This window comes from Mustela erminea, chromosome 17, assembly GCF_009829155.1.
Source record: "Mustela erminea isolate mMusErm1 chromosome 17, mMusErm1.Pri, whole genome shotgun sequence".
NCBI lineage: Eukaryota > Metazoa > Chordata > Mammalia > Carnivora > Mustelidae > Mustela > Mustela erminea.
Window position 1 is genome coordinate 53,169,710 of NC_045630.1, and position 20,632 is coordinate 53,190,341.

Below are 20,632 nucleotides of genomic sequence, written 5' to 3' on the forward strand. Positions count from 1 at the left end.
TGCATAAACACAAGTTTTATTACTCCATCCTCCGCATGTTTCCCCCTGCAAACAACAAGTAATTAACATTACTTTAGATTCAATTTTTTCAGATACCAAAGCAATAATATATGCATTCAATTTTAGTCCAGATATCAGGCAGAACTTCAGAAAACCTTTTGCATCCAATCAAAGGAACTCTACCAGGTTGTTTCATCTTTCCAATCACTGGTCAAAGCGAGTTCCATACAAGTAGAGAGAAACTTTCTTAACAAACAAATGAGATAATCAAAAGAGGCACTTGATGTGGCTATTTTAAAAAGGAGCCATTTCAATATTGTATCCATGCCTCTGAGTGGGTGAAATTTTGGTGAGAAAAATTGGTAATAGTATTATGACTACTATAAATATTGTTTCCAGCTAGCTTGTATTGAGTTATTAACATGAGATAAGCAGAATGCTCTACATTACATGTGTTAACTCTTTTAATATAGGTAAAACCTAAGTGAACTGTAACAGTACAACAAATTAAATGCAGTAAAATGCTATTTGAATGAATCAGTAAAAGGGTTTCCACAGACCAGGCATAAAGACCCTAGGTTTTTTGTAATTTATTTTCAAACTTCTTGGATGTTGGGGGGTTTGTTTTCATCATTCTTTTTTTGGTCATTTTTATTTATTTTTTAGACAGTTGATAATTTATTTAAAAGTTTGATTTAAGCATCCGCAAATGTGACTTGAACCTCCACTTCTGGCTCAATACTGATAGAAGTAATTTGTTTAACAATCTCAGAAGGACCTTGAAAAATTAATGAGTCACTTGTGAATCCTCTTCTGAAAATGAGCTCAAGTCTTTGAAACTTCACAACCAGGAGTTTTTCTTATGGTGATTATCAGAGTCTTGGTAGGCATCTGAACTGGTTCTTCCACTTTTGAGATTCTTTTCCTTTATGCCTCTGAGCAAATCAGCACATATCTTCTACAAAGATTTTATTCTGTGGCCAGTTAGAGTAATTCTAATTTGGTGAATAATCACCTCTGGTTCCATGGTTGTCTTCCCAGTGTCTTTAAAAGCCATTTGCAGTGGGTGACTGCCTTCTCCACCTGTTCCTTAGGGAGAGCAAATAGTGGAGAATGAGGAGCAGTAGTGGGGTGTCCAGACCTCTGCTGTGGCTACCCTTGAGTTCTAATCAGAGAGCTTTGGGTCATTTTTGAAACGTCCCCCAATAATGGGCCCGTGATTAAAGGAGTGAGACTCATACAAAGCAAAGGTCAAGCAAAGCTTTATTTCACGCCAAGCATTGAGAATCAAACTGACGGTTCGGAACTGTGCCTCTTAAAGAGAGGGTGACCTTTCTCTGTTTCACAGACTAGTTTTTAAGGGCAAAGTCCATGTGGTTTGGCCTGGCCACGCACAGGTGGCCAATGAGATCGAAACACACAAAGAAAGCTGCACAGTCATGTTAGGTCACACATAAGTGATCAATCGAATTACAGTTTACCCTATAGTAGACATTTGAACTAGCCTATCACTTTGGTCAGAATTGGCACCCAAAAAGCACCCAACGGGCGGGGCCCATACTCCTTGGTAGCTAGGGAGACAGTATGTGCCCCCCAATGATTGAGGACCCAATCTAGGGACCTAGCCTGACCCACCCTTGTATTTAGGCTTTGTTACATGGGACTGGTTTCCTGGACTTGTTTTTAAGTAAGTCCCCTGGGGGAAGGGGGGCAGGGACTGTTTAAGTTTAACTGTATAAACAACAAAGTCATTGTTTAACCAGATGGGAGTGCTCTGGCTAAATAGGTCCTTACAATTTTTACATGACCATTTTTCTTTTCTAGAAAATGAATACCTAAGTACAAACTCCTAGTTTTTATAGGAGAGAGAAAAAAGTTTGTTTGGTTGTTTTTTGTTTGTTTGTTTTTGTTTTTGTTTTTTAATTAAATAATGTGGGGCACCTAAGTTATTCAGTCAGTTAGTGTTGGCCTTCAGTTTTGGCTCAGGTCATGATCTTGGGGTCCTGGGATCAAGCTCCACATTGGTCTCTGTGCTCAGTGTGGAGTCTGTTGGAAATTATCTTTCTTTCCCTCTGTTCCTCCCCCTTCTCTCTTGCTCTCTCTCTAAAATCTTTTTTTAATTAACTAACTAGTTAATTAATCAATTGTATCATGTGCCTTTACTTTCACCTTGTATTTTTAAAAGCATCTTAGCTACATATTCTTATGGCATTCATAATAAAGTGTATAGAATTTAGTGTAGGAGGAATTATTATGCCTATTTGATATATGAGATAAAGTAGAGATTACATTTTTTGATTGGTCCAAAGTCACATAGTAATTTTGTGATATATACACTAGCCACCATTTGAGACTCAGGCATTTAGATAGTTCATTTAGAGGCATTTCACTAAAACGGTTTTCCATTTTTCTTATATCCCATGGAAAATTCTGATGAAATCTAAATTGAAGAGGAAAGAATTTCTTTTATGCTATGTCATCTACCAACTTAATAAACAACTAACAGTGGCGCCTGTGTGGCTCAGTGGGTTAAAGCCTCTGCCTTCAGCTCGGGTGATGATCCCAGGGTCCTAGAATCAAGCCCCGCGTCGGGCTCTCTGCTCAGGAGGGAGCCTGCTTCCTCCTCTCTCTCTGCCTGCCTCTCTGCCTACTTGTGATCTCTCTCTGTCAAATAAATAAATAAAATATTTTTAAAAAATAAAATAAAATAAAATAAACACCTAACAAATGTATGCAGAATATGGAAATTTCATCAGATTAAAAAGCATCAAAAAGACATTATTTTTATATTTTAGGTATAAAACAGTATTCTGGAAACTGCTATTTTTAGAAATCTTTACAAATTTTACATTAATTTTTCATGCGAAATTTTGACAGGTAATATGCTTTATATTTTAAAGGTATTTGTAAAAGATTGTAGAAAAAAGTATCTCCTCTCTAATTGTGTTCTTTGTAGTCATACATGCATGGGTGGATTTGATTTAAAAATATATTTTCTGACATAATTTTTAATGCATTTATTTATTATTTATACTTGGGTTACAACCCATCACTTACTAATTCAATTTTTTCCAAGTAAGAAGATTCTTGAATCATAAAAGTAAAATTAATGTCACTCTTTACTATTCATGAATCATAGCACTTTGTTGTTAAAAAAAAAAAAGTGCACATAGGTATGTGATAGTTAATGTCTATACCTGAGAAGAAGAGAAAAAATAGAATATATGGAATCTATAGAAATAATAGCAATTGCAGTTCACAGTACATGCATTGGTCAATATTTAGTTTTATTTAGGTTTATTTTGTTTTTGTTTTTGCTTTTTACTTTTTATATGTTAGCCATGTTGTGTTTCATTAATGACAAAATGTTAGCTTTTTGGAACTTCAGTCAGAACTTGTAAGAACACCTTAGCAATTGATCCAAGTCTTCATGGAATTAGGTAGACTTTAATTTGTATTAAAGTATAAAATGTATAATAAAAATGTATAATAAAAATGTATAATAAAAAAATCTTTATGTGCATATTCATGTTGAGGTGGATAGAGAACCTTGGGCCTCAGCTCCTTCCTGTCTGCTGCTCTCCATTGCTCCTACTAAGGCAGAAAAAGACCAAATGGCCATCTCATTTGGTTAAGAAAAGAAAATAAGTTCTCCAGGATGACTTAGCCCTCTTCTGAGATGCTTCCATATAGATACTACCACATAAAAGGGGCCAATCTGGCGTGAGAGACCACAAAAAAATGTCCCATTACCATCCCCCATCACCCATAACCATAAAAAACTCACCTCTAACCCTGCTGGGTGCTCAGTCTTTGGGGAATGAGCCCACTGAGACTTCCAGTGAAAATAAAGCTGTGTTCTAGATTTCCGTGTGCCGCTTGAGTTTCTTTGTTCACTTCAGATTTTCCCCAACATTTGGTTCTCTGACTGGGAAACCCAACTGTGCTGGCCCACTGTGCCACCAGTGTGGGACAGGAGACAGGCTGCAGAAGATGACGGGGTATCTACACTAGGGTTTAGGTGCACCCTGCTGATTTCAGTGGACCCAAACCTGGGTTCTCCCAGACAGCCGCAGCTCACTTCCACCCGTCGGACCAGGTAAGCCTTGGGGCCACTGCCCGAGTGAGACCCATCCACTGGGGACAGATGGGAAGCCTGATCACCTCCCATTAGTCAGGGATACCCGGGGGGGGGGGGGTCCAACCTGACTGAATATAAAGAGTGCCTGACTATGTGAATCTGTCTGTACAACTCCATTGCTTAGGCTACAGTTTCCGAGTGGGCTAGACCCTGAGTCTCACAGAAGTGTCATACAGCATAATGGTCTCTACTCCACGGAGTAGCCTGGTCCGGGGCTTATACGGATAGACCTTAGCTAAGTTGCTGCTAAGTTCCTGAAAGGGACGTGAGCAGGACAGCATCTGAAAGAATCCCCTCCCTTTGTTTGCAACATCATTCATGATGGGAGGGAAACCCAGTAAACCCACTGTCTTTGACTGCATGCCTAAAAATTTTTAAAAAGGGCTTCAGTGGTGACTACAGGGTTCATATGACCCCAGGAAAACTCAGGACCCCTTGCAAGCTAGAATGGTCTAGTTTCGATTTGGATGGCCCTCAGAAGGAACCTTAGATTTGCCCACCATCCAACGTGTTTATCACATAGTTACGGAAAACCCAGGGCACCCAGATCACTTTTCATATATTGACTACTGGTTAGAAATAGCTGGAACCTTTCCCTCATGGGTATGGCTCTGCATCAATAGTAAGGGACAGTGCAGGATCCTCCTCACTTAGCCAGCCAGAGGTACTCAGAATAAAGCCATATATCAGGGGGATCGAGAAGAAGAGCTCCCATCACCCTACATTCCTCTGGTCCTCCTGACTGCTCCTGAGGTGGGAGCACTCCACCACCCTTGGTTTCACCACTGGTTACACCATCCCTGCATTCTCCTGTTTCAGCACCAACTATAGTCTCTCCAACACCTCTAATTCCACCAACTCCCGCTGCTTCTAGTTCCCAAACTCAATGTTCTCATTACCAACCTGCATTCAGCCCCAACTACTCATGGTGGGAACTCTTCCCTGGAACCCAAACCCCAAAACACCACATGCCACCATTGAACATGGGACATCCCAGCTTACCAAATGCCCCTGCGTGAGACTCGAGGTCCTGATATGATTGGTGCAGATGGCACCCCCCAACTGGGTCAGCCCATCATTTATTATCAGCCTTTCACCACTACTGACCTCCTAAATGGGAAACATCATAATCCCACATATTCAGAGAAACCACAGGCAATGATTGATCTCATGGAATCCCTCTTCCAAACCCACCAACATGGAAAGATTGTCAACATGTTCTTCACACCTTGTTCAAAACCAAGGAGAGAAGAAGAATCCTTCAGGAGGTGCCTAAGTGGCTTGAAGAGGTGGCTCTAGCAGGCATTATGAATACTGAGGGATGGGCTCAGAAGTCTTCACCAGACAATTGGCCTAACATGAAGAAGGTCATAATGCTATCAAGCGCTACCAGGAAGCCATCATGCGAGGTCTCTGACAAGGTGCCAAGAAAGCTACCAACATGTTAAAGATAGCTGATGTGACCCAGGATGGGGAAGAGACTCCTGGTAATTACTATGAGCAGCTTTGTGAGGCTTTCCGCACATATACTCCATTTGATTCAGAAGCACCCGAGAACCAATGGATGGTAAATGCAGCCTTCATAGCACGGTCAGCCCCTGATATCCGTCACAAGCTACAAAAACTTCAGGGTTTTGCTGGGATGAACATCATCCAGCTATTAGAAATAGCCAATAAGATCTAGCAAAACCGAGACACTGTAGAAGAACATGAATGAGGCTGAAAAGAAGATGAAACAAAAGGTCACCCTGCTGGCCGCAGCTCTTCAAGAAAACTTTTAACTATGGGAACCACTAGAACAGTTTAAGAGGACAGCCTCAACAATGCAGAACCCTCAAAAAGGATCAATGTGCATACTGCAAGGAAATGGGGCACTGGAAGAATGAATGTTCAAATCAAAGGCCAAAACCATTCACATCCTCCACCTGACCTGAAACCCAGGAAGGCCGGGATCCAGACTTTATCAGACTAGCCAACATAGACTCAGACTGATGGAGACTGGGCTCATTAATGTTAGGCTCCTAGGAGCCACCAGTGGCACCCCTTGCAGGACGAACCCTAACCATCATGGGTGCCACAGGGGATTGAGCCATAAGCCAACCCTTTTGCCAATCCCGAATTGTAAACTAGGCAGACACATTGTGTCCCATGAATTTCTATATGTTCCAGGCTGCCTACTCCCTTTACTGGGAAGATATTTGCTTTCAAAATTAGGAGCACAAATCTCCTTCAAATCTTTTGGATAGGCCACCATGAGTCTAAACCCCACCAGAGCTCAACTCATCTTGTCCCTCAACACATCTTGGGATGAAAAATGGGGACTGTTGGAACAAGAACACCCTGAAACAAACCCAGAGACCTACTGGACTGCAGTCCCTGATGTATGGGTGGACGATAAATCTTCCAGACTTGACATCTAGCGAGCACCAGTCATTATAGAACTAAAGGCTGGAACACAGCTGCAATGGTAAAGGCAGTATCCGACCTATACAGGCCCACCTAGAGCGACTAAAAGAAACAGGCATTCTAGTCAAATGCCAATCTCCCTGCAACACTCCACTGCTCCCAGTCAAAAAGCCCGATGGTGACTACCGAACCATCCAGGACTTGCATGTCATAAACCGGGTTGCTCAGACTCTACACCTGGTAGTGCCAAACCCCTATACCCTCTTAAGCCAGATTCCGCCAGATCCCTGCCTCGATCTAAAGGGTGCTTTTTTCTGTATTTGCCTAGCCCCCATAAGTCAACCTCTCTTTGCCTTTGAATGGACTGATGTCAGCTCGGGACACCAGATGCAACTCACCTGGACCAGACTTCCACAGGGGTTTAAAAACTCACCAACAATATTTAGTGAAGCCCTGGCCTCTGACTTGGCTGACTTCACCAGGGAACGAACTGGCTGCATGGTACTCCAGTATGTTGACGACCTTCTTGTCACCAGCCCAACTAAGGAAACCTGCCGTTGAGCAGCGCTCAACCTCCTACATCGCTTATCAAAAAGAGGATATCGAGCATCCTGGAAAAAGGCTCATTTATGTAGGCAAGAAGTAAAATACTTAGGACTCATGATAATTCAAGGAAGACGGGCCCTCAGCACCAAACAAAGCCGTGATAACTAACCTCCCATGGCCCACCATCAAACGAGCCTTGTGTGAGTTCCTGGGGGCTGCAGGATTCTGTAGAATCTGGATACCAGAGTTCTCAGTCATAGCCAGGCCCCTGTATGATTCACTAATGGGACTGGATGATCAGCTTCTACAATGGGAAGACAGACAGGTAAAGGCTTTCAAGTAAGTCAAGGACTTAACTGGAAGAGCCCCAGCCCTAGGCCTACACAATACTGGGAAACCCTTCTGCCTGTATGTTCGTGATAAAAACAAAATTGCCTTAGGACTTCTAACCCAACCAATAGGCCCTTGGGAAAAGCCCACTGCATATCTGTCAAAGAAATTAGACCATCTCACCTCCAGATGACCCCCTTGCCTACAGGCCCTGGCAGCCTCCATATTTCTTATTAAGGAGGCTGATAAGCTCACTCTAGGACTACAGCTCACAGTAAAAGTTTCCCACTCAGTGATCACTCTTCTGAACAGTCAGGGTCAGAAATGGATATCAAACGTGAGGCTCACTCAATGTCAAGGGCAACTTCTAGAAAATCCTCACATAAACCTACAGACTGTGCAGGCCCTCAACCTGGCCACATCCCTCCCAACAGTGAAAGGGGAACCAGAACATAACTGTCTGGAAATCGTAACTGAAGTCTACACCACCCAGCCAGAACTCCAGGACTCCCCTTTGACGAATGTTGACTTTACCCTATACACTGATGTTAGCAACTTCCTAAGCAATGGCCTAAGAAAAGCGTGTTACTCCATTGCCATAGCTACAGAAGTCCTAGAAGCCAAAGCACTCCCTGAGGGATGGTTAGCTCAGAGAACTGAACTCTGGGCCCTCATCTGGACACTCTTACTGTCTAAGGACAAAAAGGTCAACATATATACTCATTCAAGATATACCTTCGTCACTCTATGTATACATGGGGCAATCTGTAAAGAAAGAGGACTCCTCACAACAGATGGAAAACCATCAGGAACAAAAATAAAATCCTCCAGTTGTTAGAAGCATTATGGGTTCCCCAGAGCTTAGCTGTCATCTACTGCCAGGAACACCAAAAAGGAGATGCTGAACCAGCTACAGGGAACTGCTTAGCTGACCAGGCAGCCAGGGAAGCTGCCCAAGGTGAACAACCTGCCATTATAGTATCAGTTACCCCCTTCCCCCTTACAAAATCCCACTTACACAACAGCTGAAGATGTCTGGGCCAAAACCGAGGGAGCCATTCACCATCCCCAAGGGTGGCAGATCCTCCTGGATGGGCACTTATTCATTCCAGAAAACCTCCCCCGCTATGCTGTCACTGAACAACATTCAACTTCACACTTGGGAAAAACAGGGCTTGAAAAACAGCTGCCAGAATATTTCTACATCGTCAGACTTGCAACCTTATGCAAGTCGCTCACAGATTGGTGCACCACTTGTGCTAGACACAACCCATAAACCAGACCTTCCCCGTGCCCCAGAGTACAGCGCACAGGGACAGCTCTCTTCAAAGACCTGGACGTGGACTTCACAGAAATGACCTCTTACCGAGGTATAAAATATCTGCTAGTTCTGGTCTGTACCTTCTCAGGATGGGTAGAGGCATATCCAATCCAGACAGAGACGACCAGAGAAGTCACCAGAGTACTCCTCTGGGAAGTCATGCCTCGGTACAGGATCCTGCTTACCATGCACACTGACAATGGCCCAGTTTTTATATCTGAAGTTCTATGAGAGTTAACTATAGCCCTCAACATCTCCTGGAAATTCCACAGAGCCTACTGGCCTCAGAGCTCGGGGAAAGTAGAGTGTATGAACAGTACTCTCAAGGAAAACTTATCCAAATGACATGCTGAGCCCTCCTTAGGGTGGACATATCTATTCCCTTAGCAGTACTCCTCCCACTCTACCCCTCAAAAAAATGGATTCTCCCCCATTTGAAATACTCTATGGCAGGCCACCCCCACTATTGTCTTCTTTTCCGGGCAACCTTAACATCTTAGGAGACACACACTTCCAGGACCAACTGTTATCCCTAGAAAAAATCCTCACAGAATTACATGCCCACATATTAGAGAGGGCCCCTAGGAGAGGGCCCTTAGGAAACCCTGCCCTTCCACCCTGGAAATGAGGTCTGGGTAAAAGATTGGAAACATGAACCTCTTCACCCAAACCTGGACCAAGCTACTTGGATCTCACATCCATCACCATCAAACCCTAAATAAGGGCCCCTAAACTCTAAAATATATCCTCTCCTTTCTCAACCTAGCTGGAGCCTCACATTATGGCTACTAAGTTTCCTCTGCCTCTTCCCGCCAGGGACCCCCAGCAATCCAACATATGACTGGAAATTAACCCAGACTTTGGGAGGCCAGGACAAGGTCTTTCATAACCAGACCACTGGTGACTGTCCCACCTTCCAGATATCCCTATGTCAACACCTAGCTCCATACAAAGGACAAATACTTGAAGGGAGGCCATGTAAGCAACAGGGACACCAGATGTATCTTTGCCCAGACCAGGGGTTAGAGGAGTGTGGGGGAACAACCGAAAACTTTTGTAACCAATGGGGTTGTAAAACCATTGCCCCATAGGTGACATCAGATAACAACCTGCAGGTCACCCCAGTTTGCCTGCCCCAGGCCAACCAAACACTAACATTTACCTGTGGAGGCTCCTACTTGGACCCACAAATCTGGGGAGGGACCCCAGAGCAACATTCACTCTCCACAAGGACGGACCTCCGTGGCCCAGGTTCTCTTCTATAAACCCCACTCCCCTAGGGCCAACCATTCAAAACCATACTTGTCAACACCTACTACCACTTATGGCTCAACTCCACCCATTTCCCTACTGGTTCCGCCTGCTGGGTTAGTCTCACCTTGACTCAATCGGCTTTCTTCAGTATCCCCATCCCTCCTAACTGGACATTGCCCAATAATACAAGCCCTATGAGTTTTGACCCTATACAAAACTCAGTCATGCTGCTTCCAGCTAACAATCTAACCTGGTTTCTTCCCTCCCGGCTGCACCAAGGCCCCTGATCCAGATGGCCAGAACTTCACACCCTCTGCCTAACTGCACACCCCCCACCCCAGCCTCTTCCTTTCCTGTGAAAACAACTTTTTCTTTAGGTGCTGCAACAAAGGTAACAAACACTCTTTCTGGTTGCATATTTGTGTTTTTGTCCCCCTCTGCCTCACTATACTCAGACTTCCAGTTCCAGTCCCAGCTCTTTCCTCACTACCGAAGTCAACAGGCAGTAATCTTACTGTTCCTCCTAGGGGCCAAAATCTTCACCAGCGTAGCTACTGGCAAAACGGGCCTTGGGATTTCCCTTCACTTTTACTTCAGGCTTTCACTGGAACTCAACAATGACATGGAACCAGTCCCAGATTCATTAACATCCCTCCAGACACAACTCTCCAGTCTGGTGGCAAAAGCCCTCCAGAATGGGCGAGCCCTAGATCTCCTCATTGCTGAAAAGGGAGAAACCTGTCTCTTCCTACAGGAAGAATGCTGCTGCTGTATCAATCAGTCCAGGATTGTCACTCCAAGGTTTGTGAGCTCCAGGAACCCACCCAGCGTCGTCAAGAAGAACTCACATATTGGGGTTTCCATCCACAATCATGGACATCTTGGTTATTACCCCTCGCAGGCCCTTTATTGTCCCTACTCCTCCTAGTCACCCTTGGTCCTTGTCTCTCCAACAGCCTGTCCATTTTATTAGAGATACTGTCTTTCAACACACAACTGCCCGTATCCTCGAGCTCTGAGGATATCCCTTAAAGCAGGTTTTTTTTTTTTTTTTAAAGATTTTATTTATTTGACAGACAGAGATCACAAGTAGGCAGAAAGGCAGGCAGAGAGAGAGGAGGAAGCAGGCTCCCCGCTGAGCAGAGAGACCGATGTGATGCGGGGCTCAATCCCAGGACCCTGGGATCACAACCTGAGCCGAAGGCAGAGGCTTTAACCCACTGAGCCACCCAGGCGCCCCAAATATCCCTTAAATTTAGATAATGATGATCTTTAGGGTACTCCTGCCAGTCATCAAGAGGGGGGGTATGAGACCCCTAGGCCCCAGCCCCTTCCTGTCTGCTGCTCTCCATTGCTCCTGCTGAGGCAGAAAAAGACCAAATGGCCATCCTACTTGGTTAAGAAAAGAAAACAAGTCCCCCCAGGATGACTTAGCACTCTCCTGAGACCCTTCCATATAGATCATTCTTGGGCATAAAGGGGGCCAATCGGCCTTAGACACTGCAGAAAAACGTCCCGTTACCATCCCCCATTGCCCTTAACCATAAAAACTCATCTAACCCTGCTGGGTGCTCAGTCTTTGGGGAAGGATCCCACTGAGCCCGCCAGTGAAAATAAAACTGTGTTCTCCCAGATTTCCGTGCACTGCTTGAGTTTCTTCAGTCGCTTCAGAAACTTTACCTATATTTAAGTTCATTAATGTTCTTTAGGGTAAGGATGATATCTTACTCTAGATTAGTAGATGCAAAGTGCCTGTAAACAGTGTTTATTTGAAACATGTTGACAATTAATAAAAACAAGATATTAATTTGCTAATAGCTCATTCTCCTGGGTGCAGTATTTTCCAATCAAAGAACCTTATTTACACCAATAGACATTTACATGTAGGCTAGGTTGTTTTATGTTAATTAATTGCATTAATTAATATTCCAATTATCCTTGGAATTTTCCCATATGAGATTCTCTGGAATAATTAACTATCATATCTTTTGATCTGAAGTTTCTTTTTTTTATTATAATTTATTATTTTTTTACCCTTCATTGTTCATTTGATTGAAAATAAAATAAAGGCATTCAAACTAATATTCATTTTCATTTAAATTTAGAGTATACTTAAATTAAATTTCCCATGATCCAAACATTATTTAATACAAAGTTCAAAGAATCAAAGCAATTCTAACATCATTTTTTTACATTTCCTTCATCCTAAAATTATATTTATCTCATTTTTTGAAATATATAACTCTTGTTAAATATTATCTTCTAAATCAAAACAAGGTAGGTGAAGCAATAAAGAAAACATTAAAGAGAAATTAAATTGTTTCTTATTAAGGTAAATGTGTTTATAAATAACATCAACCATGTAAGGTGGAAAATAATAATTTAGGTAAATATTTGGTGATGCATGTATCTATATGTGTCAGACTCTTGTCCAAGAAGGAAAGGATAAGTTGATATCTAAGATCCATTTAGTTTTTATTAGTAAAATGGGAAAAAAAGCTTTATCAATTAACAAACATTGCTTAATAAACTGAAAAAAACAAAAATATATTGATATTGATTATCTATGTTTTATCCACATTTTAAATACTTTTATTTGTACTTATTCACTAAAATCTAAATATCCTGGCCAAAAAAAAAATCTCCTAAATTCTAACCTTATTTATAGAAAGTTATGATCTGAATTCCATATGCCCACAATCATGAACAGATGTATTTTAGTAGTTTCCCTCCCACAGGTGAAAATTATGCATTGTGAGATAAAAAAAAATAGGAAAAAAAAATAAAGATTTATATGGCTTGGTTAAATCAATTAGTCAAAAAATGCAGACCACATAGAAAATAATTAAAGAATTAATGCCCCATTCATAGAAATACTCTTTAAAATAACCCAAACTTTTGAGACATAAGCAAATTATACCTAAAGTATATTTTTAAGTCTTGGCAACTGCATATGAAGAGGAATATTGAGAAACACGAGTGGATTAAGCATTCTGTGAGCTACTGGGAACTTTAACCCAAACTGTAACTCCAACTGTCCTAGGAAAATGGAAAAGAGGAGATGTTGGAGTGATATGATTAACTTCATATATTTGAATGTCTATCATGCTGAAAATTGATTAGAGCACTAATTTTGATCTCAAGGTAGGTCTGAGAACAAGTGTGACAGTCACTTTGGTGCTTGGAATGCAAACAAAGGCCCTTGACCCTCATTCAGTGTTCTTCAGTACCTTTTAAATATGAGAGAGCAATGTGGCATAGAGATTACAGGCATACCTCAGAAATATTGCAAGTTTGGTTCCAGACCAGTGCAACAATGGCAGTCAAATAAATTTTTTGGTTTCACAGTGCATATAAAAATTATGTTTACCTAATGCTGTAGTGTATTAAGTGTGCTATAGTATTGCATCTAAAATAACAATGTGTGGGGCACCTGGGTGGCTCAGTGGGTTAAAGTCTCTGCCTTTGGCTCAGGTCATGATCCTGGGGTCCTGGGATCAAGCCCTGAATCGGGCTCTCTGCTCTGCAGGGAGCCTGCTTCCCCCTCCCCTTTCTCTGCCTGCCTCTCAGCCTCCTTGTGATCTCTGTCTGTCAAATAAATAAATAAGTAAATCTTAAAAAAATAAAATAAAATAACAATATGTATATCTTAATTAAAAATGTTTTATTATTAAAAAATGCTAACCATCATTTGAGCTTTCAGTGAGTCATAATCATTAATCATAGATCATCATAATAAATGCAATGATAATGAAAATGTTTGAAATATTATGAGAATTACGAAAATTACCAGAGACATGAAGTGACCAGCTGCTGCTGGAAAAATGGTACCAAGGGATTGCTGGACATAGGGCTTGCCATAAACCTTCAATTTGTAAAAACACAACTATCTGAAAAGCACAATAAAGCAAAGCACAATAAAAGGAGGTATGCCTGAATGTTAAATTTTGAGTCAGATATTTCAGATCATAGACATAAATATTTTGTGGACTTGGAAGGTTATTTATGTGTCTGAGGATAAGTTACCTTGTATAACAATAAATGGCTTATTCATAGGCTACTGAGATTAAATAATGTAAGTGAAATGGCTGACACATAACTTTCTTCGTCAAGTTTTTCTATTTACACAATTCAATGTTTTAATGGGTTTTAATATTAATGAAAGATGAGCTTTAATACTTTAAGAAAATAATTATATTACACTTAAAATTTTTACTTGAATTACATTCGTATATTTCCCAAATATCTTGCACTATGAATTTAGAAGTTGACATGTAAAGAATTGCAAGCATCTCTAGTTGAATAAATTTTCTATAAATTTGCTCATTCATGCAAGGAAATATATCACACCAATCAAATTGCAGATATAATAATGAAAAAGCAAAATTGTGCTGTGAGTTTTGAACACCTCTTTAATTTGACAGCAGTTACCTGACTAGAGATGAAATAGAATTATTTACAACTGCAGAAATTGCTTCTGGGTTGAAATTGACATTGAAGAAACTTACCCTTTGGCAATTCCCCTTGACAATAGTGTCACCATGTCACTCTAAATAACCCTGCTGGGATCAGTTGTCATGCCCCCAAGGGACACTGTTGTCTATAATATCACAAAAAAGTAATGAAAGATTTTCTGCTAGAACATGAGTCATTTCTAAGCATTAAACTACCAAAGCTTGAACTAAGTTAGATCAGACCTACACTGTGGGAAATTGCATAGAAGCTGCACATTAACAAAATGTCTTGGAGGGAAATGGATGGACATGTAGAAATACAACCACTGTCTTATCTATTTGACACTTCTGGGCCCACTAATATGAAAGTGACCAATATGGTATACTAGTTCCCAGAGCCAATTAATTAATCATAGCATGCCATTAATAGATATATTCCTTGCGGGGGAGGGACACTTCATGCTCGGTGAAATTAAACTATTTTGTTATGATAAAGTTCTCCAAGTCAAAAGCACTTCAAATTTACATTCTCACACTTTAACAAGGTGGGATTTTCCTAAATGAAGAATTATTGTCATATGGACTACAGGTCATTTCTGGAGAAAATTAACTTAAGTGTCCATGAGGAGTAAAATTAGAGATAGGTCCTTTCTGATCTTTCTTTCTTTCTCGTTCCCTGTTCACCTTGGGGTGAAGACTTAACAACAGAAGGAAGCAAAATGATATCCAGAAAAATGGAAAAACTCCACATAATGGCCCAACCCTTCACCTTAAACATCATCTCCAGATAAAGACAAAAGGAGGCTGGGCTGGGAGAGCAAAGTTTTCAGGAAAAGCCCCTAAATAAGTGTGTGATTGTTATGCAGATTTAAGTCGGTGCCTTTTTAAGAGTATCTACAGATTGTCATCCTCCTATTCCTGGTTTAGAGAAGAAGTCACCCTTACAAATGGAGATTTTTCTTATAAATGTAAATGTCTCTTACAGAGGACCCCTTCTGCCAGTTTTCAGAGCTTCTCTTGTGCCCATGATTTTTTAAAAATTAATCACCTGAAGATAATCTTAATGCCAAAGAGGTGTATTTTGTAGTGGCAAGTTCTACTTCTTTTGAATGACTATGTAATTCACTGTCAAAACAGAACATTTCTGAGGTTGAAGTACTATTAATAATTATGTCAGCAACGGGGCACCTGGGTGGCTCAGTGGGTTAGAGCCTCTGCTTTAGGCTCAGTCATGATGCCAGGGTCCTGGGATGGAACCCCGCTTCAGGCTTTCTGTGGGGGGCCTCTCCACCCCCCCAATCTCTCTGCTTCCCTCTCTGCCTACTTCTGATCTCCATCTGTCAAATAAATATATAAAATCTTTTAAAAAAATAAAAAGAAAATTTTTAAAAAATCTCAGCATTAAAACTCTAAATCCATATTCTTACACAGTCCTTAGATATAATCTCACCCTACCATAACACTTTGCCAAAAACCACAGTTAAAACAGTAGCTCATTTTCTAATATTTAAGAGCTTATTCGTGTATAGTTCTCTTCATTAGGCACATGGTTACTATCCCTAATAAAATGTGATCCTATAAATAGACCAAAAATTGATATCTTCTTGACAACCTGATTTTTAAATTGGGCTTTGGCCAAAAAAAGTAAAATGCTGACTATATTTGCAAAATGTTTAAGCTTGAAAAAATAAAATAGTAGTAAAACATTAGGACTAGAGGTGCCTGGGTGTTTCAGGCAATTAGGCATTGGATTCTTGCTTTGGCTCAGGTCATGATCTTAGGGTCTAGTGATTAAGCCCTGAGTCAGGCTCTGCTTTCAGCATGGAGTCCATTTGAAATTCCCTTCTTCTTCCTCTGACCTTCTCCCTGCTCTCATACTCTCTCTCACAAATAAATAAACAATTAGTTAATAAAATAATAAAAAACACATTAGGACTAAAACACAAAACCTATACATAAATAGAACTTAATATAATATTAAAAGTAAACTGGCTCATAATACTGGTATGCATAATGTACTATGGAATTTTGGTTATGAATGGTAAAAAATCCAATAATTACCATTACCCTGTTACAAAGAAACTATAGGCCCCAAATGGTATCACTTTTGCTAAGTTCCACCAAGATGTAAAGCCTAATCTAATTGTAGTTTCAGTTTCACCCAGGGGTAAAATTTTACCAATCAGTCTGGAAAGTGGTGGTGGTCTTCTTGCCCTACACATGCCTTAATGCGTCTTCCTTGTAAAGGACAGAGTTAATGGCATCTTTGGAGTCTTCCAGCAAATAGGTAATATCTAAACCAGTGACACTAGACATCCCAATGCCAAGAGCTCTGGCTTCAAGAATAAGTGACTTATCATGGACACTTGGACTTTGTCCTTCTGTTTTGCAGATACATGAGAGGACACATATACCAGATCACCATCCTCAGTAAAGACACCCAGACGTCAAAGATAAAACTCATGATCCTTTCCTCGATTGTACCTCTGCATCTGCAATCATTATATATTCAATAAACTCTACTTTCCCCTTATGGTTTCACCATCCTGCATGAAGTCAAGGGCCCTCTTGGCTGGTCCTTTGGGACTTCCCTCTGGGTCCTCAGACTGGCCTCTTGGCATTAGATTGACACTAGTTCACCTGCCATCCTGAAGAAAATTTCCGTGCAACAAAGTACTGTAAAATACCTCACACAACCTTCTTCGGTATTAGTTTGGTTCTGAGAAACCTAAAGACCTAAGCTAAAAGAAATGAGATATTTTATATCCAAAGAGTTGAGTGTGCCATAAGATGTCTTTTTTTATTTTATGTCTAAGAACCGTGGTCCTGGAAGATGTAGATATCTATAAAAATGGCATAATCTTACTAAAGACAACTAGAATTTCAATAGCCATTATGAAGAGCTTTCCATTTAAATAAAATTATTTTTAAAATGCATCTGAATGTAAGGATTACCAAATTAAAGAAATAGAATGGGTTACCTATTTGACTTGGCATGCAAAAGCCTCCAAAAGATTTCAAAATTCCAAAATAGTTTTATTGAAAGACTCATTGCAAAAAGTTAATAAAAAGAGATAACTTAATAAAAAAAGACAAAAGTTACAGAAAACTGACATAGCAGATGGACATAACTCCCACTGTTCTCCTCTATCCTTTGAGTACTCATTCTGGTAATGTTTTTGTTGTGGGATTTTTTATCCTTTAGTGTTCTCTCTTCTTGGTCATGCTGCTTCAAAAACTGAAGAAGTAGACCAAACCAAGAATGGTGGGCATTAACCATTGAGCAATAAAGCTTATTGAGCAATAGTGCAAAGTTCCTGAAGAAGGAAGGAATCCTAGTGGGTTACCACTGAAATTTCTAAGTCTACTGGTTTTTATGGACTTGTTTGTGGGCTGTTTTAATCTGATTAACCCTTCTTTTTTTTTTTTTTTTTTAAAGATTTTATTTATTTATTTGACAGAGAGAAATCACAAGTAGTCGGAGAGGCAGGCAGAAAGAGAGAGAGGGAAGCAGGCTCCCTGCTGAGCAGAGAGCCCGATGCGGGACTCGATCCCAGGACCCTGAGATCATGACCTGAGCCGAAGGCAGCGGCTTAACCCACTGAGCCACTCAGGCGCCCCTGATTAACCCTTCTTGACCCTGTCACCCAATTAGGTTTTTGTTATCTACCTACCAGAGAAGGATGAGAAAGGGTGAAGGGTTCTTTCCAGGGAGCCCTTTAAAATCCTTTTGAAGGTCATCTCTTCTTAGGGCAGGAGCCCCTTGTCCCTTACTGCCTTTCTTCCAACAATCATTCATTACTTTGAATTGCCTTTCCACTCTAAAGAGACTATCAAGCATTGTCCTTTTAAAATAAAACCGCCAGAGGCTATAGTCAATTCTCTACAGGCACTTTTCACTCATTGGTCAAAAGTCAAACTAAGGGTCATAGTTTCAAAATTTCTTAAACCCAGGGAGGATCCTCAAAAGTTATTGTAAATAGATTTCCTCCTAAACCTAGTAGAGAGAAGGAAATAAAATTTCACATTGTCCCTTTCTTTCCACATCCAAACTAATTGGTTATTGATCCTTTCTTGCTCTAGGATAGCTATCGCCTTCTTGCTTGTCTCATTTTTCCATCCTAAGAATTTGGCTTAGCTTTTTGCCTGCCTGAGACATACAGGTTCTCAAGTCTTTCTTTTGGATCTCTTTGGAAGTTAGTCTAGATTTTGAGAAAGATAAGATATTTTGTACTTTTTTTGAGGATGCCTCTTGGGTTCTTGGGGTTGTTTAAAACTACCAGAAGTATTTACTGTTTGTTCCAGTTAAAACCCACAGTTAAAACCTCATATATATATACATACACACACACACACACATATATATATATATATATATATATGATTTAATAACTTAATGATCAAAAACTTGGCCAAATTGAAAGGTAATTTCAAAACCTCATGACAATGCTTTTAGGCTTCTACCCTGAGCGAAATGTACCCGAGGGAAAGAAAAACATTCTGACATAAATGAATGGGTGTATCAGTCCTTTGGTATAAATTTGTTGTCAGTTCTTTGAGAAATTAAAGATAGTTGTTCTTGTTTTGCAAATCTAGTCTTTACAAGATCAGAAGTATAGTTTCAGAAACAAATCAAAATCCACTAATTCTTTCTACCAATCCCAAAACTTTCTCTATTTATCTCAAAGGGCATTAAATATTGGACTTACAGAATCAAAATTCTCCTTGGAGGATCTTGCCCTTTTTTCCTATGACCTTGAAATGTAAATATTCCGTAGGGTTTTGTCCAGAACTCTTATCTAGTTCATCTGTCTGACATGCACACTTCAGGAGGGTAATTGTTAGAATAAAAGGAGGAGAAGTTATTTGAAAAATCTAACTGCTTTTATAAATTAGTGAGTTTTTCATTATACCCATTTCATGGCAGAAACTTAAAAGGTGGGAATTATGAAGTTTCTCTTTGTGTCTATCTCTGTGTTCAAGTGGACCTATGATTATGTGTATTGCAGATGTGTGGTATTTCTTATGTCCAGGTGATATTGCCCAAATCAATTTGCAAAAGAGGTATATTTAATTGTAAAGAAAATTAAGTACTTATATAAATTAGATTTTCATAAATGTAATAGAAACTTAATCCAAATGAATTTCAGGTTCATAGAATCTGGGAAAATATTTGGTATTAAGCTAGTTTAAGCTTTTTGATTTAATTAAAACAGGCTTGTCTTTAGAGTTATCTGCAGTAATACTTTCATTCTAACTAGGCTTACTGAAGGTCAAATGAGGTCATGTTATCTCTTACAGAGTTTGTCAGCAGAAAAGATAAGGTGATAATAGCTACTTAATGTCTCATGAAATTTTAATGACCAACCTAATAATTATTAAGAAGTGAATTAAAGAGATGTATATAAGATGAAAGTTTATAAAGAAACTTTTCAGCAATATTTATGTCTGAAGTAGTTCCTCTAAATCTTTTTGGTAATTTAAAACTTTAAAATTTTTGCTAAGTTACACTAGATAATGGATAGTCATTAAATATCTAGATCATTTCCAAATAAGTAAAAATACTGAAATAGTCATTACTGAATATAGGTTTATCCATTTTTAACTTCTTATTGCAGAGAAACTAAAATATATTTGACTGCTTTAGTGCTACATTGAAAAATTGAAAAAGACCTATGTTCTAGAATTTATGAAATGTGTTAATAAATCTGTCAATCTAAAGAATGCTGGTATAACCATTCACAGTTGTTTATTTAGTTTTCTTTAAAAGTTGCGGTTTCTAAGTGTTAAGAATTATAATTAATTATATAACTAAGTTTTTAAAATAATAAGGGAAACATCTCTATATGCAAAGTATAGAAAATGTATGTTTTGTTAAGGGAAGAGAAAGTTGTCAAAGCTTTGTGGGATAGGAATCTTAAGAAAGGATGTGTGTGTGTGTGTGTGTGTGTGTGTGTGTGTGTGTGTGTGTAGTCAGGACTGGCTAAGATTGGAATGAATTTAAATAAGTGAAAGAGCTTTAATAGCCAAAGTAAGATGGTACAAAACTAAAATTAGTTTTTTTCCTCTGTTGTAGGAAGCATCGTTCGAATGACAGTAGGCTGGTTGTGGTCAAGGTATCACTTATGGACCAAATTTTCTCTGCTTTATGATTCCCTCAGACTTTGCCACTTTAGAATG

The 20,632-nt window shown here is 39.8% G+C and overlaps 1 pseudogene; it reads right to left on the reverse strand.

Annotated features, from left to right (window-relative positions):
* Positions 1 to 695: 695 nt before the first annotated feature.
* LOC116576758 lies at positions 696 to 1,057 on the reverse strand (annotated as a pseudogene).
* Positions 1,058 to 20,632: the final 19,575 nt, after the last annotated feature.